The 4,806-nt window shown below is 46.7% G+C and overlaps 1 pseudogene; it reads left to right on the top strand.

The window, feature by feature from the left end:
* The first annotated feature begins 3,859 nt into the window (after positions 1-3,859).
* Positions 3,860-4,806, top strand: LOC126949361 (etoposide-induced protein 2.4-like; annotated as a pseudogene).

Here is a 4,806-nt window from a genome sequence, read left to right as displayed (position 1 = left end):
TATTGGCAGAGGGTTAGGACAGAACTCAGAGCAAGATGTTGATTCTGGTTCAGAATATGATGATAAATTCACTGACATTAATATCAGGGGAAAAACAGATGTTTGAATCTGGAGCAGCCTGTGAAATGAAAAACAACTTAGAAAAGATACGGGAAAATCCTTTAGGAAAGAATATAAGTAGCAAGAGATCTCATATGAAAACAACTAAGGATTAAAAACAAAAATCCTCCACAAGTTAGGGAGGCCAGAAATATAAGAGATTTGGACAAAGATTCAGTTCCAGCTCCAACTTAATTAAACATCACAAGGTTTCCACAGAACGGAAAGCCATAAATATGATGAATGTGGTAGAGTTCCCTCTGTATTCAGCTTTTCATCATCGAGAGAGAATTCAGTGGGGTAAGGTTCTGTCAATGTGAGTGTGGGAAGGCCTTCACTCTGAGCTCTATCCCTTATGGCCCACCAAAGGAGACATTCTGGGGTTAGACTCCCCAGGAAGATTTGCCCAGCTGTGGAAAATCTTTCAGCCAGATTTCAGATCTTAGGCAACATCAGCAAGTGCACACTGAAGAAAAATCCTATGTATGTAATGAGCATGGGAAAGTTTCAACCTGGAGCTCAGCCCTTGCTGCTCATCGAAGAGTCTACATCAGGGAGTGTTCAATAGGGCAAGGGGCCTCATGGTGCAACTCAGGGCAGGGCTGGAGAAGCCCTTTGAGGGGCATTGACTATGGGAAAAGCTGAAGTGGGCACCAGAAGCTGTGCCTGCATCAGCGACCACACTGGAGAGAAACATGTGAATGTGGGGCGTGTGGGAAAGCCTCAGCTGGAGCAGAAACCTGACAAGGAATCCACACTGGGAGAAACCCTAAGATAGCAGTGGGTTATGGCTTTGCCACTCTCCCTGCAGGCTTCTCCCCACTGTGGTTCTGTGATGTGAGAGGAGACCTCTGACCCAGAGGAAGGCTTTCCCACAGTCACTGCACTGAGTGCTTCTCCTCAGGGGGATTTGCTGGTGGGCACCAAGAACAGAACTCAGAATGAATGAACATTTTCCCACCTTCACTACACACATAGAATTTCACTCCAGTGCATGATTTCTGACCTTTCCTAAGGCCTGAAATCCACTCTAAAGACTTCCTATAACCTGAACAGGTATAGCCTCCTCTGAGTGACTGCATTGTTGGGTGAGCAGCAGGGGTGGAGTGGAGGGAGAAGGCTTACCCGCACTCACTGGAGGTTCTCCCCAGTGTGGAGTTTTTGATGCTGACCGAGGCTTGAAATTTGACTGAGAGCTTTCTTATGCTCCTCACCTACATAGAGTTCTCTGTGGTATGGATTTCCCGATGCCTCAGGATAGATGAGCAATGAACAAAGGCCAAGGTCTTGAGGTATCTGCAGACACCAGAATTGCTCTGCTGCCTAGAGATAGTTCTAGGTGACCCTGCTTGAAATCTGACCAGAAATGCCTACTTGGAAATGACTTGCCAATGCTTTGGGGGTTTTCCTTTCTTTTTTGTCAAAAGGTTATTTGGTCTCCTCACTATAAAAACTGGTTCAAGAGTTATGCTGGCTGGAAGAAACAAAGCATTTTGATCACATATAAGATGGTATAGCTCTTTCTCACTTTCTCATTAAGCAGTTGCTTAAATGCTAACAATAAAAAGGCTTTCAGAGTTGACCGTGGATACAATAATATGAGCTTTTCTTTTTCTGTAAATTTTTTTGTAAAGACAGGGTCCTACTATGTTACCCAGGCTGGTTTCGGACTCCTGAGTTCAAGAGCTCCTCCTGCCTCAGCCTCTGAGTAGCTTCTGAGTGCTACCTGACTACAGTGGCACCACAGAGCCCAGCACAATAATAACTTTTTAAAAATAGTTTGGGCCAGGCGCAGTGGCTCACACCTGTAATCCCAGCACTTTGGGAGGCCAAGATGGGCAGATCACCTGAGGTTAGAAGTTCGAGACCAGCCTGGTCAACATGGTGAAACTCCATCTCTACTAAAAATACAAAACTTAGGTGGGCACGGTGGCAGGTGCCTGTAATCCCAGCTACTTGGGAGGCTGAGACAGGGGAATTGCTTGAACTCGGGTCGGGAGGTGGAGGTTGCAGTGAGCCGAGATTGCACGACTGCACTCCAGCCTGGGTGACAAGAGTGAAACTCCACCTCAGGAAGAAAAAAAAAAAAAAAAAAAAAAAAGCTTGCCCACTCCAAGCTTTAAGCTCATTGGCATTTCTCTGTCACAAACAAGAAACTTCAGAACTCTGAAGCATGACACCAAAGCCTCTCCCTGCTCTGGTTCACACCCTCTTTTCTGGCCTCCTATCCCCAATGTCCCTCACCTTGTTCTCAAGGCAAACCTATCCACAGGAGATGAAATCTCACCAGAAGTTCCTGCTGGAACCGCCAATCATGCCTCTGTCACCCATGCTTAACCAACTGAGAGGAAAGCAGCACCACTCTTTCTCTACCTTGGGCTACGTTTATAGGTCCAGTCCTTTCACATCCCCTGGTTCCCACTAACAATCCTTTTTTTTTTTTTTTTTTTTTGAGATAGGGTCTCACTCTGTTGCCCAGGCTGGAGTGCAGTGGTGCAATCGCAGCTTACTGCAGCCTTGACCTACTGGGCCCAAGCCATCCTCCCAGCTTAGCCCCTCCAATAGTTGGGACTACAGACATGTGCCCCTATGCCTGGCTAATTTTTGTATTTTATGTAGAGATGAGGTTTCGCCATGTTGCCCAGGCTGGTCTTGAACTCCTGAGCTCAAGTGATCCACCCACCTTGGCCTTCCAAAGTGCTGGGATTATAGGTGTGAGCCACTGTGCCCTGTCTGGTTCTTAACAATCTTTAATGTTGATGGGGGAAAGAAGATATTTGGTACTCGTTTCTCCAAGGTTGGCCCTCAGACTAACAGCTCTCCACCACCTGGGAGCTTGTTAGAAATACAGGCTTGTTGTGACACATTGAGGATGAAAAATAAAATTTTAAAAAGATAATAATACTAATAATAAGATGAAATGCAGGCTCTCAGGCCCTACCCTAGTCCCACAGTATCAGAATCTTCTTTTTAACAGGCTTGCCAGGTGATTTGTATGTACCTTCAAGTCTGAGAGGCACTGGTCTGGATGGAAACTTTTATTTACAATTTCTACTCCATCTCTAGGATCCCTGATAGTCCCAAGGAGGAGAGACTGAGAAGCAAATGGCACATAACGGGGTTAACGTCATCTCCTTGACAGCAACTAGCAGGTCATGCTGGAAGCTGTGGGCTCTAAAATCCCAAGGCAGAGGAGAAGGAAGCTGAAACCAGTGGAACCATTGGCCAGCCTTGGGGCCAAAGATAACTGGGGGTGGAGCAGTTTTTTGTATGGCCCCACCCTCCAGTCAGGCAGAGGCCAACCTTATAACCTTATTGGTACAAACTAAAGAAGAGGCTTCTACTACTATTTTCGTAAGAAATCAGTTGGAAACCTTTCCACGGGGTCAAAACAAATTTAGAGCAGTGCTTCTCAACTTTAATGCATGGAAGGACCACTTGGGGTGAATTGCAAAACCCAGTGCCTGAGTACCACCTACAAGATTCCGATTTAATCAGTTTGAAATGGGGTAGAGAATTGCATTTAAGAAAATCTCCCCATGTCTGCAGCCCAGGCATGGCCAGTGTGGGCAGAGCACCCCAGCCCTGGGAGCGCCCCGGTGGAGCGGGCTGCTTGGCACAGAGGAGTCAACTGGGCCTGTGGTGGTGGGTGAGGGGCCAGGCTGGAGCTGTGGTGGCAGAGCTGCGGGGTCCTTCATGAAGAGAGATTTGGGGGCACTTCTATCTCCTCTGCACAGTTGATAGTTTGGGTAGTGAAGACATGGCTGACAGTGTCAAAACCTTTCTCCAGGACCTTCCCAGGGGAGTCAAAGACTCCATCTGGGGTATTTGTACCATCTCCAGCTAGATGCTCCAATCCAGCAAAAGAGAAGAACAGCGTGGAAGAAGGGCAAGCAGTGTCCTGGCACAGAGAATACCCCAGAATATAGAGTGGGAGCAAGAGAATGAGCCAGCAAGTGTAGTAGAATTTTCCAGTGTTGCATTTGGGATGATGGAGTGCTCTGGTTCAGTCTACTGTTGCTTTATCGAGTGTTTATTCCTGGGCTTCAGTGAGTAACAGAGTGAATTACTTATGATCCATCACTGTGTGGAGATGCTTGGTCATGGCTGGAATTTTTCCTCATATAAATTTCCAGGGCTTTTTGGGTGCTCCCCTTGTTCATGCCTAGCAAAGTTGTGAATGCCATTTGATTCCAAGATACAGCTGACCTGGCATTTGAAGCATCAGGGAGGAAGCCTCACCCATTCCCTAGTGTCCACAAAATAACTGCTGCCATGCTCTCCACTCTTTTGCTGCAGGCTCTTTTCCCCATTCAGGGAATGTCTGTGAGTCTCTTTCCCACCCATCTTGTTGGTCAGCTGGTTACTCTCCAGCGTTTTTCTCGTCTTGACTCATTCTACTGCTTCAAATATGGTTGGTTCAATAAAGGAATTGAAATGTACCAGCGGTTGTCTAACTTAGAGAGGAACTCGCTTTACTACTTTAGGTTTGGTTTGCCGTTGGCTTTTCTCACAGCAATGCAGTCATCCTATATTATCCATGACTGTCTTTTCTCTATCCTCTTTCCTTTGTTCATTATCAGTGCAATAAGGCAAAGATCCCCAGCAAAACATACCTCTTCGAGTTGCATCTCTCCTCCTTGGTGGTCTTCTTAAGCAACAGGCTCTTCCACAAGACAGTCTCACCTGCAGTCTGCCTTGAGCAGC

The sequence above is a fragment of the Macaca thibetana genome, chromosome 2 (genome assembly GCF_024542745.1).
Source record: "Macaca thibetana thibetana isolate TM-01 chromosome 2, ASM2454274v1, whole genome shotgun sequence".
In the NCBI taxonomy this organism is placed as follows: Eukaryota; Metazoa; Chordata; class Mammalia; order Primates; family Cercopithecidae; genus Macaca; species Macaca thibetana.
The sequence above is the reverse complement of the archived record's forward strand: the minus strand, read 5'-3'. Positions and strand labels throughout refer to the sequence as shown.